At 43.6% G+C, this 12,751-nt stretch overlaps 1 pseudogene; it reads right to left on the reverse strand.

Moving 5' to 3' along the window:
* Positions 1-732: 732 nt before the first annotated feature.
* On the reverse strand, positions 733-1,896 carry LOC101002321 (annotated as a pseudogene).
* Between the last annotated feature and the right edge of the window lie 10,855 nt (positions 1,897-12,751).

The following is a 12,751-nucleotide window of genomic DNA, read 5'->3' on the forward strand; positions in this document are numbered from 1 at the left end:
CCCAAAGGGGACCAGCAAATACTTAATAGAAGATTATAGGTTTCCTGTGAGTGCATATGGCTCGGGGAGACCTGATTCTGTAAAGCAAATGTTACTGTCCTCCTCAAATTCATGTACAAATTCTAATTCCCCTGTGATGGTATTTGTGGTGGGGGCCTTTGGGAGGTGATTAAGTTCAAGAAGGCAGGGACCTCAGGAATGGGCCTGTTCTTATCAAAGGACTGCAGAGAGCTCCCCTCATCCCTTCTGTCATGTAAGGACACCAAAGATGGCTGTCTATGAACCAGGAAGCCAGCCCTCTGCAGACATGGAATCTCCCGACCATTTGACCTTGGATTTTGCCATCTCCAGAACTATGAGAAATCAATTTTCTATGCTACCTAGTCTATGGCATTCTGTTTTGACACTCAGATTAGCTAAAGTGCCAGCATGTCAACTTGCACACATAATTCTTGGAAACTCTGATGCCAAATCCTTGATGGCAAAAGGTGATTGATCTGCCAGAGACATGAGCCTACATCATTCCCTCTTTCCACAATAAAACAGAAAGTCAAAACAGGCAAGAGTAAGTCAAGGTCTTCTAAAAGCCATACCTGAAAGGTTTCCAATAGCAGTTGACTCCATGGTAATTCAATCACACAAACAACCACAACAAAAGACACAACTACCAAAGATTTTCAGGATCACCTCAAAAACACAATCTAACATTAGGGAGTTCAAAAAGGTGCGAAGTTTCGGAAAAAAAAGTTTATTGATATACCATTTCATCAACTTGTAATTCTAACACTATTAATAAATGCTAGGGCAGGTGGTGGCACGGAGAGCCTGGGGCACAAGTGCTGTCTTTAAAAGCTTTGCTTGCTGTACCCTTTGGAGCTGCTTCCTGGTCCCCTCACTCCCTGCCCGCCTGTTAGGAGCCCGTCCTGGGCAGCCCATCAGGGGCAAACAGCCTGGATGCCCAGTTGCAGACAGACATCCATGCCTGGAGGAGGAGGCCACCTCTGGGTGCAGGAGGAGCTACTGGAACTCTTCTAACCACCCTTCTTTTAATGCCCTCAAGCACCTCCTGCACACAGATGGACCCCACCAGCAGCAGTAGAATAAACAGGCCCTGCAGCAGCAGGACTGCAGCTCTAGTGAATGAGACAAGCCTCTCTCCGGCAGGGTAGAGGAGCCCAGGCTCAAAACCCTGGTCTTTGCCTCCATGTTTGCTACCTGCCCAGGACTAGGGGCAGCATGGGAGCTGCTGGCTGGGACTGTGCTGGTTACCCCCTCCCTCCGACTTCTCTCTACAGCCACGTTTTCAGTTGCAGGGCTAAGGCCAGTGGCTACAGTAGGTGCCATAATTTCAGGCAGCTCCTCGTTGGACTGGTCCTTGGCTGGAGCTCCCTCCAGCTCCAGCACTGTCTCTGGAGGGGGCTCTTCCCATGCTGACTCTGGCTCAACAGCTGGTGCTGGAAGTGCTGGTATTTCTGTATGTGGAACAGGAGCTGAAAAAGGAGAAAGCGTCCCCAGCCGCAGTCACTTTCCACTGGAATTTCCAAACACAGAAACAACCTCACTGAATTTAAAGGAGTTCCAGCCCCTAAACACCGCCCCCACAAAGTCTTCCAGACTGCAGGCCACCTCACCATGTGCCTGTGCCTCCATGGGCTCCCGAATCTCCTCCTGGACAAGGACAATGTGCAGATGCAGCCCCAGTGGGATCTCTGGTGTGGCCTGGCCTGCTAGGGCCTGCCCTGCGCTGCCCTGTAGTACCTGGTCGTGCCTTCTTACAAAGGGCCACAGGCGTCTAGGGTGAGGGATGAGCCTTCTTCAGCATCGTCGGAAAAGGCTCTCACTCCCTCCATTCCTGAAGCAGCAGCCTCTTGAAGTGGGGAAGCAACACGAGAACATATTGTTCTCTTGAGTGTATTCTACCAAGTGAGCTGGTTACGGTGCTGACTCTAGGATATGGGCACCTGGTTACCAGAGTTCTAAGTTCTGTTCGGGTCTGTCATTAAGGAAATGAGGTCACTTAAGGTTCCGTCCCCTCAGCCCCTTCCTTCCATACGACCTTCTTAGGACTCCACTGGGCTGCTGACTGCTCACCCTCCCCCCAGGACACCTCCTTACGTAGACACCATTATGTCCACCCAGGGCCTGCTTGGACACCTGTGCCTGATGTTCACCGGGGGCCGGATGTCCTCCTCAGGCCTGATGTCCACAGAAGGCCTGATGTCTGCCTTGGGCCTATGTTCCTCTTGGGGCCTTGTGTTCACCTGGGGACTGTATCCAGCTAGGGCGTGATGGCCTACTGGGTCTTGTTGTTCACCTAAGGTCTTGTGTCCACCTGGGGTCTGGTGATCACCTGGGACTTGGGTATCAACCTGGGGCCTGGGTGTCTACTTAAGGCCAGATGTGTGCCTAAGGCCTGAGTTTTCACCTGGGCCTGATGTTCTCCTGTGGACTGGCTGTGTACCTTGGGTCTAATGTCCACCTGGAGCCTACATGTCTACTTACGGCATGGTGTCTACCTGCAGCCTGATGTCCACATGAATCTAGTGTTCAAATGGGCCTGCTGTCCACCTAGGGCCTTGGTGTCCATCTGGGGCCTGGTTGTCAACTTGGGGCCTGATGTACACCTTGAGTCCAGAGTCCACCTGGGGCCTGATGTCTGCCTGCAGGACTGGCGTCCTCCTGAGGGAGGTGGGAGGATCTCTGGAGCTCAAGAGGTGGAGACCACAGTGAGCCGTGATTGTGCCACTGCCCTCCAGTCTGGGTGAAAGAGCGAGACCCTGTCTCAAACAGATCAACAAAAAAACACACAAATTATATAGCTATACAAAAATACTTTCTTTCCTTTTAACCTTATTCTATGAGCTTTTTTCATTATTTCACTTTTAAAAGGTTTTCGTTAAAAACCAAGACACAAGCACACACTTTCGCCTAAGCCTAAGCAGGGTCAGGATCATCATTTCACTGTCCTCTACCTCCACATCTTGTCCCACTGGAAGGTCTTCAGGGGCAGTAACAGGCATGGAGCTGTCATCTCCTTGATAATAATGCCTTCTTCTGGAAACTTTCTGAAGGACCTGCCCAAGGCTGCTTCACAGTTAACTTAAAAACAAAGTAGTAAGCATATACTCTAAAATAACAAGAAAAAAACCAGGATATTAAATACATAAAATATTAACATCAGCATCTATTATTTTCATCAAGCATTATGCACTGTACATAATTGTACACACCCACATCACCACAAACATGTAAACTCTGTGGTGTCCAATAAATCTGCCTTTCTTTACCTACAACTGTCTTGGTAAATTCTTTTACTTCGCATCCCACAGTTCCAGAGAGTCACTGCTCCCCTATGACACTGAGTAAGGAGGATGTATAGCTGACACCATCGAAAATGTTCCCTGAGGCCTAGCTCAGGCCACAGATTATGGTGAAGCTGCCAACTTCCACACTGTAAGCCTACAGGGGGCATCTATTGGTCAGGCACTTGCAGAGGCCCCAGGGTATACCCCAGCACACTGGAGGCGCCTCCCCACACCCACAGCCCCAGGCATGTATAGGGGATCCACATTCCTGCACACAAACACCAGGTAATGCATGAGGGGAAGGGAGGCTACCTTGAGACTAAGCACTGCCTCACTACCTAAAAGCATTCTGTCATCATGAGGGCGAACCAGAGATTGACTCGACTGGCTGTTTAGTCCATCACTTTGGCCCTTGAGTTACTAACATTGATGGAACTGTTCAAAGTTACTAACTTTGGGTTTTCTGCCCACGTAACTGCCGGAAGCTAAGATGGGAACATCAGTGTCAGTCAAATAAAGCAACATGCGTTAACTTAGGGACCGCTACACAAGCTCACCAGTACATCCTTCTGGTGCCACTAGGATGCCACTTACTCTTCTACATAAGACAAAAGATTTTTAAAGTAGAATATGAATTATTGCTTTTTATGGAGAAGCCATTATTACATTTTATAATTGCCCTGCTTTTTCCAAGTATGACATATAAACAGTTAAATCGATTCAAGATCATTAAATCATATGAAGTAATTTTTATATACATTATCTGCTGAGTTGAATATTACATAAATCTTCTCCAACCCATTGGTAGTCTTACAAAGACAGAGGCATATTTTTTGAATTTCTGAGCTTGATATCAAACAATATAAAGGCTGTTAAGAATGCTGAGATGGATTTGCTTAATATATGTCAAACCGGCCTGCCTTCACAGGAAGGGCATATAGCCGCTGCACTTGCACCAGACAATTTATTTGTGTGTCCGTGGACAAGAAGTAAAGAAAAACAATGAATAACTTCCAAAGCAGTGAACACATTGCAGCTGAGCTCTGCAATTCTTAGTAGAAACCATGAAAAGGGAATGAAAACACTTAGAGCAATTGCAGGCTAGAAACTGGGATTCACAGGAGGTTAACGGAGCACATTATGTTAAGTGAAATGAGCCAGGCACAAAAAGACAACTATCACATGATCTGACTTATGTGGAATGTAAACAATGGAACTCCCAGAAGCAGAGAGTAGAATGGAGGTTACCAGGGGCTGGGAGGCAGGGGTTTGGGGAGACAGTGAAAGCATTCAAAATTGTAGTTAGACAGAAGGAGTAAGTTTAAGGGATGCATTGCACAACATGGTGACTGAAGTTAATGTATTGTATTCTTGAAAATCAAGAAGTATTCTCACCAAAAAAATAAGTATGCGTATGTTCCTGAGTGCAATGTAATCATTCCACAATCTGCTTATTTCTAAACATGTTTTACACAACATATATACAATTTTATTTGCCATTTTAAAAAACTAATGAATTGTAAAAAGAATTAAGTACTGGAAAACTGGTCACAGTTTAGTTCAACTCTCTTTGTAAAATTAATGGTTCCTTTCTTAACCAACCCATTGGTCTATATTAGTTAATGAAATGAAACTTGGTTTATACTCTAAATCTGAACACAAAATTGTAGTCGTCTTCTATGTATTAACTGATCTGAAAGTAACAGCAGAATCAGAATGAAAACCATCTGAAAAGAAAGTTTTCCCAAGTGAAATGTTTTATTGGACTTCGATTTATCTCTTTTACTTAGAAATAAAATGAATACTTACTATTTTAATAGACCCAATTGCTTCAGGCTATAAACTTGATCACACAATTTCAATTCAATTTTTATAGCCTGAGAGATATGCTTTTGAAAATATTCTTGGCTGGATGCGATGACACACGCCTATAATCCCAGCACTCTGGGTGTCTGAGGCAGGCGGATCACGAGGTCAGGAGACCATCCTGGCTAACACGGTGAAACTCTGTATCTACTAAGAAAATACAAAAAATTAGCCAGGAGTGGTGGCGTGTGCCTGTGGTCCCACCCACTGGGGAGGCTGAGGCAGGAGAAAGGCATGAACCCGGGAGGCAGAGCTTGCAGTGAGCCGAGATCGTGCCACTGCACTCCAGCCTGGGTGACAGAACGACACTCCGTCTCAAAAAAAAAAAAAAAAAAAAAAGGAAAATATTCCTGGTCGAGTGTGGTGGCTCAGCACCTATAATCCCGGCAACTCAGGAGGCTGAGGGATGAGAATCCCTTGAACCCAGGAAGTGGAGGTTGCAGTGAGCCGAGATCATGCCACTGCACTCCAGCCTATGCAACAGAGGGAGACTCTGCCTAAAAAAAAAAAGAAATCATTCTTGAATAAAAACAAACACCTTTAATTCTATGCTACTGTCCTTTATATATTAACTTGGAGAAAAAAAATTTATACAATGAAATTTATTATTCTCCTTTTGATTAACATGTTTCCCTTTCTATTATGCAGTTTACTTCTTAATCAATCTCCATAATCAACTGCAATTTTTTTTTTTTTGAGATGGAGTCGCACTCTTGTTGCCAGGCTTGAGTGCAATGGCATAATCTCAGCTCACTGCAAGCTCTGCCTCCTGAGTTCAAGCTACTCTCCTGTCTCAGCCTCCCCAGTAGCTAGGATTACAGGCATGCGTCACCACGCCTGGCTAATTTTGTATTTTTAGTAGAGACGGGGTTTCTCCGTGTTGGTCAGGCTGGTCTCGAACTCTTGACCTCAGGTGATCCGCCCGTCTTGGCTTCCCAAAGTGCTGAGATTACAGGTGTGAGCCACCGTGCCCAGCCATATTAATTTATAGATGTTAAATTTAAAGCAATTGTGTTTTAAGATACCCTTTTGTCAGTTTCACTTACTGATGGCAACTTTCTACTTTGAGTAACATGATTCATCTCTGCTGTCAGGGGTCGGGGTTGCTGAGCCAGGAAGGTGTGTGTGTGTGTCTGTGTTTGTTTTGTTTACTGACTGCATCTGTCCTACTGGCTAGGAGAAGAACACACACCGACATCTGTCCTGGCAGTGAAGGAGGGAGCAGCCCTCTGGGCACAGAGAGAAACCATCACTGCACCCAGACTGCACCTACTCTAGTAAAGAACAAGTCTGAGAGCTTGCACACTAGTGAGATGATCAGTTCCTCACTCTGCTCACAGTAAGGACAAGGCTGTGACTATCAGCTGGAACAGAGAGTACACAGCTCAACAGCAGGTTTTTAAAAAGAGAGCAGAGTCTTCTTCCTTCCATGTTAAAAACAATCATAACGTGGTTCAGGTGACCACCAAGGACTGGGTTACATCCCACTATTCTCTGAAACTCAATACTGTCTTTGAATTTTTTGGAATCTCATAACCTTTTCTATCTAAATGTGTACTGTTACTCTCATGGCTAAAAGTTGCAGGGAGCAGTCTCTTTCTTTCATTTGTGTTTCCAATTCTTTCCGGTTTCCTATACTATGACACTGTTTTAAACAAAATTTAAAAATCTTCCAGTCAGGCTGCACTCTCTGTTACCCATTGGTTTTTAGTGCACTAAAATTCACAGCATTTCCTGTTTGAAAAATAAGAAGTCACAATTTTATTAATCATCATCTGTTTGAAAGCTGTGCTAGTTTTAGTAGTTACTGTGCTTCTCAACATATTTTAAATGCCCATTCATGTGTCTTCTCTAACATTTCCAGGTTTGTGCTATTATACACAGGGGTAAAAGAAATGACCAGGAGAATCAATGTACAAATGGCTGAAAAAACAATAAAAATCCCAGCGGTCGTTTAGGACAAAACAGACCTGGCTGAGTCTCAAGTACCAAAGCAGGAATCATAAACATGCCACAGGGGGATTTGCTCTAAATGATATTTAAATATTTAAAAATGTACAATTTATATATGAACAAAAAGAAAAGAATTAACTATTTTTTTGAGGCAGGGTCTCACTCTATTGCCCAGGTTGGAGTGCAGTGATGCAATCATGGCTCACTACAGCCTTGAACTCCCAGGCTCAAGAGATCCTCCCACCTCAGCCTCCTGAATAGCTGGGACTGTCCAAATGCACACCTGGAAAGAAGGTGAAAACTTACTTATATTTCAATGTAATTCTTTGTGAAGAAAAAACATAATAAAGGCATTAGGAATGTAATGCCTAAATAGTAAAGTATGTTTTTATGGAAAATCACCGGCAGCCGGAAAAAATGTCTGCAGAATATTTAGGTTCTGTTTGCAAGAGTAGCGGGGAGCACTGGACACATCTCACCTCAATCCACAGGCAAGGCAGGACCCAAGCCACAGCCTTAAATGTATTCATTTGCTAAAAGAAAATGAACAGTTCTTTCTCTTCTTCCCACACACTTAAATCTAGTTTTATCATTACATAATTTCTGGCTGGGCATGGTGACTCATGCCTGTAATCCCAGCACTTTGGGAGGCTGACGTGGGTGGATCGCAAGGTCAGGAGTTCGAGACCAGCCTGACCAACATGGTGAAACCCCCTCTCTACTAAAAATACAAAAATTAGCCAGGCGTGGTGGCAGGTGCCTGTAATCCCAGCTACTCCAGAAGCTGAGGCAGGAGAATTGCTTGAATCCGAGAGGCAGAGGTTGCAGTGAGCCAAGATCATGCCATTGCATTCCAGCCTGAGTGACAGAGCGAGACTCCAACTCAAAATAATAATAATACTACTAATAATAATAATTTCCATATTTGAGCTCAGATTAATATATCATTTGTGAAGTTGATGTCTGCTTTGATTTCAGCTTTCCTGAATTGTTAGAAAAATGCTAAGTTTCTTACATTATGCCTGATGGCCAAGTGAGGGAGTCAGTGTGGAAGCATTTTTCGTGGAAGGTCCTGGTGGTCTCACAGGTAGCATTTAGGATGACTTGTGCGCTCAGCCGAGAGCAGTTTCTACCTTGTCTCTCACTGGGAAATTATGAATATGACAAGGAGCTTCTTTCAGCATAGCCAATGCTTCCTGCATTTGCAATTTAGGGCTTCTGATCCATGTCATGGGGGAAATACTCTTTCTTTTTCTTTCCTAAAATTGCCTCCAACATAAGGGATTTGACAGCATTGAATCATTGAATTCTGTCTGTAATGAAAAAGAATTCTGTCTCCGTGTAATCTGGTTAACCTATTAAATGTTCCTACAAGAAGCAAATGTTGAAACGGTAAAATGGTGAGTGGTCCCTCCGCCCCCCCCAGGGGGACAAGATCTTGCTCTGTTGCCCAAGCTGGAATGTGGTGGCATGATCATAGCTCACTGCAGCCTCAGCCTCCTAAGTAGATGGGACTACAGGCATGTGCCACCACACCCAGCTAATTTTTCAAAAACTTTTTGTAGACATGGGGTCTCTCACTATGTTGCTTAGGCTGGTCTCGAACTTCTGGCCTCAAGCAGTCTTTTCACCTTGGCCTCTCAAAGTGCTGGGATTATAGGCATGAGCCATTGTGACAGGCCAGTAAGCAATTTTGATAATAGAAGGGGAATCAAAGGAAATTCAAGAAAAATGATAAAAATAAGCCAATAGCATTAGTGCTATTACAAAGGTTAAAGAAACTAACATCAAACAATAGAAGATTTGGAAAGGGGGAAACTGTTACATAAAGAATTTCTCTAATACCTCAAATTCCACCCCACCCCACTGTCTATCCCTTTTTCCTCTATGCTTATTCATGTTTTAAGTATCCATAATTGGTATAATACACAAAGACACTTATTTTAAACCTCAAAGCTTTTCTTTTTTCTGTTTTTTTGAGATGGAGTCTCACTCTGTCGCCCAGGCTGGAGTGCAGTGCCTTGATCTCGGCTCACTGTAAGCTCCACCTCCCAGGTTCATGCCATTTTCCTGCCTCAGCCTACTGAGTAGCTGGGACTACAGGCACCTGCCAAAACACTCAGCTACTTTTTTTGTGTGTGTGTATTTTTAATAGAGACAGGGTTTCACTGTGTTAGCCAGGATGGTCTCGATCTCCTGACATCATGATCTACCCGCCGCAGCCTCCCAAAGTGCTGGGATTACACGTGTGAGCCACTGCACCCGGCCAAAGCTTTTCTTATATCAACAGGAACTTTGTAATGCAAGTGGAAAAATGTATGCTATATACAGATCCAACATAAAACTGTTATTTTTCAAAACCAAGTGATGATGCATAATTTAAATACTCTGGAGCTTTTAATTTAATTTTTATTTTTAATTAATTAATTAATAATTATTATTTTTTTTGAGATGAGTTTTGCTCTTGTTGCCCAAGCTGGAGGGCAATGGCGCAGTCTCAGCTCACTGCAACTTCTGTCTCCCAGGTTCAAGCAATTCTCCTGCCTCAGTCTCCCAAGTAGCCAGGATTACAGCTGCCCGCCACCACGCCCGGCTAATTTTTGTATTTTAAGTAGAGACAGGGCCTTGTTAGCAAGGCTCGTCTTGAATTCCTTACCTCAAGTGATTCTCCTGCCTCGGCCTCCCAAAGTGCTGGGATTATAGGCATGAGCCACTGCACCTGGTCTCTGGTGCATACATAAATATGTATTCCTATTTAAACCAAATCTTGATTTTTTCCTTCAGGTAAATTGGCTGTAGCCTTGTTATTTTGTACCCAGTGGGAATGGGTTCCCACTGGCACGTCTCCAGTAGTCACTATGATAAATCAAACATTTCCCTGCCAGGTAAAGGAAAACCAGTGAGAAGAGCTTGGTATTTTAAATGGTCAAATATCAATGATAACTTGACAATCTCATTGTTAAATATTGTTAAACAAAACAAAACACCTTGACTATAAGTTACGTCATAGCAAGATCTAAGGAGGAACAGTGCTGAATGCGTATCTCTTCTCTTTAGGATTTATTATAAATTTTTGCTGTCTTACATTCTTGGAGTAACAATTTTAATTGGCCAAAACAGAGTTTTATAGAAATTATCATTGGCATATCCCCAGTTGTCACTATCATAAACTAGACAACATTTGGCTACCAAGTAAACTAAAACCAGTGAAGTACTAAACTGTGAATGCAGGTTCTAAAGCACATTTTGTTTTAATTTATTTAATACAATTCAAATCTATTAAGCATTTACTTGGGTGCACCAATATTTACTTTTCCTGGAATAATGATCAATTATGGCTATTCCAGGACCAAATTTTAAATCCAATTCTAATTATTTCAAAAGTCAAGACCAAATAGGTTATAATAAACAATACCTTTTCCAAGTTCCCCCATTTTCAGCTGTGTGTGGTGGTGCATGCCTGTAGTCCCAGCTACTCAGGAGGCTGAGGCAAGAGGATTCCTTGAGCCCAGGAGTTGTAGGTGGCAGTGAGCTGTGATTGCACCACTGTACTCCAGCCCGGGTGACAGAGTGAGAACCCAAGTCTTAAAAAACACCAACAATCACCCGGGCGAGGTGGCTCACGCCTGTAATTCCAGCACTTTGGGAGGCCAAGTCAGGCGTATCACGAGGTCAGGAGATTGAGACCATCCAGGCTAACATGGTGAAACCCCATCTCTACTAAAAATACAAAAAATTAGGCGGGCGTGGTGGCAGGCACCTGTAGTCCCAACTACTTACGAGGCTGAGGCAGGAGACTGGCGTGAACCTGGGAGGCAGGGCTTGCAGTGAGCCAAGATCGCGCCACTGCACTCCAGCCTGGGCAACAGAGCGAGACTCCGTCTCAAAAACAAAACAAATAAACAAAAAACACCAACAATCAAGTCCCCCTATTTTCATTCAATAAAGGAAAAAGGTGAAATTAAGCATATGAAAACTGAGTGAGTCTCTAAGTTATGATTAATGTGGTATTTATATTATTAAATGGCAAGACCTTAGGCAATACCGCATTACCATTCAGTTTTATAAGCATTTAACTTCTGTTTGTAAAACAATGTTGGCCTGGTGCGGTGGTTCACACCTGTAATCCCAGCACTTTGGGAGGCAGAGGTGGGCGGATCACAAGGGCAGGACATCGAGACCATCCTGGCTAACATGATGAAACCCCCTCTCTACTAAAAATACAAAAAATTAGCCAGGTGTGGTGGTGGGTACCTGCAGTTCCAGCTACTCTGGAGGCTGAGGCAGGAGAATCGCTTGAACAAGGGAGGCGGAGCTTGCAGTGAGCCAAGATTGTGCCACTGCACTCCAGCCTGGGCGACAGAGTGAGACTCCATCTGAAAAAAAAAAAAAGTGAAAGTAGCTGTAGTGACAATTGTCAAAACGTGGAAACAACCCAGCAGATGACTGGATTTAAAAACTATAGTATATACAAACAATAAAATATAATTAAGGCATAAAAAGGAGTGAAGTTCTGATACCTCTTACAACATGGATGAACCCTGAAAACATTTTTTAATAACTTCTTTTAATATGACTTATTTTAATACATTTGAATGTATTACTGACATTTGCATAATTTTTCTTTGCACAACCGGGATTTTTTTTCCTAATGTTTCTGCCATAATCAAGGAACATGGGAAAGAGAAGTAAGTGGTTTACTACAATATCTAAACCCTTTACCCACACAATGGTCTTCACAGATAGACTCTCTACCTTGATGCCTATGCCAGATCCTATTAGAGAGTGTGGAGGTGCTTCCAGAAGTTTCTCCTCTCGTGTGCCACGAGGCAAGGTTGAAGGCTGGTTTTGCTCTCCAATGTCCACGCCTGAAAAAGCCGTGGTGGGGCACAGGCTGGGTAACTCCCGCTCCACTTCTCTGTTTCATGCAGGGATGACATGAGCCACTTCCCAGCTACCGATGGATGAAGAGCAGCTGCGGGTATCTATGCACATGGATACCAGCTTTTACATGGGTTAAGTGCTACTTTGTTTAGGAGGAGGAAATAATTTCCATAGATAAGATAATAGCTCTTATTTCAAAGTAAATTGATTTAAAATGTATTCATATAGAGAAGGAAAGGCTTCCAGACAAGCAGAAACACAATTTCACATCAAATACATAAAAACGATCAAAATCTTATGGAAGAAAGGTATCTTAATTTTAATCACCAAAATTTAACTTTTTTGGTAAATATTTAGGGCTATAATTAAAAGTAAACCAATGCTAAAAAAATGACAGTTGCAGGGAATACTGTCGAGTTTCTTGTTTGTGGTTTGAACACTGAAGGGCCCCACTTTGTTATGGTCATAATATTTGGCCTCACTCTTGTTGTTACACTGAGGACACTCACCATTTAAGGTGAGAACAACTGGAAGGTATTCCTCGCGGAAGGAGCTCTTGTAGAGCTGTAAGCGGGGGGACGGTGGTTCGGAAGCTCAGTGTGGCCGCCTCTCTGGTCAGCATGATCTCTTCAGGAAATAAAGCTGCAGGGAAGCTGGAGTTCTTACTGAAGGTGTAAGTGTACTGTTCTTGAAGATTGTAGAACACCACAGTGCCCATTCAACATGCCAAAATCTCTGGAATG

Source organism: Papio anubis, chromosome 17 (assembly GCF_008728515.1).
Source record: "Papio anubis isolate 15944 chromosome 17, Panubis1.0, whole genome shotgun sequence".
NCBI classification, from domain to species: domain Eukaryota; kingdom Metazoa; phylum Chordata; class Mammalia; order Primates; family Cercopithecidae; genus Papio; species Papio anubis.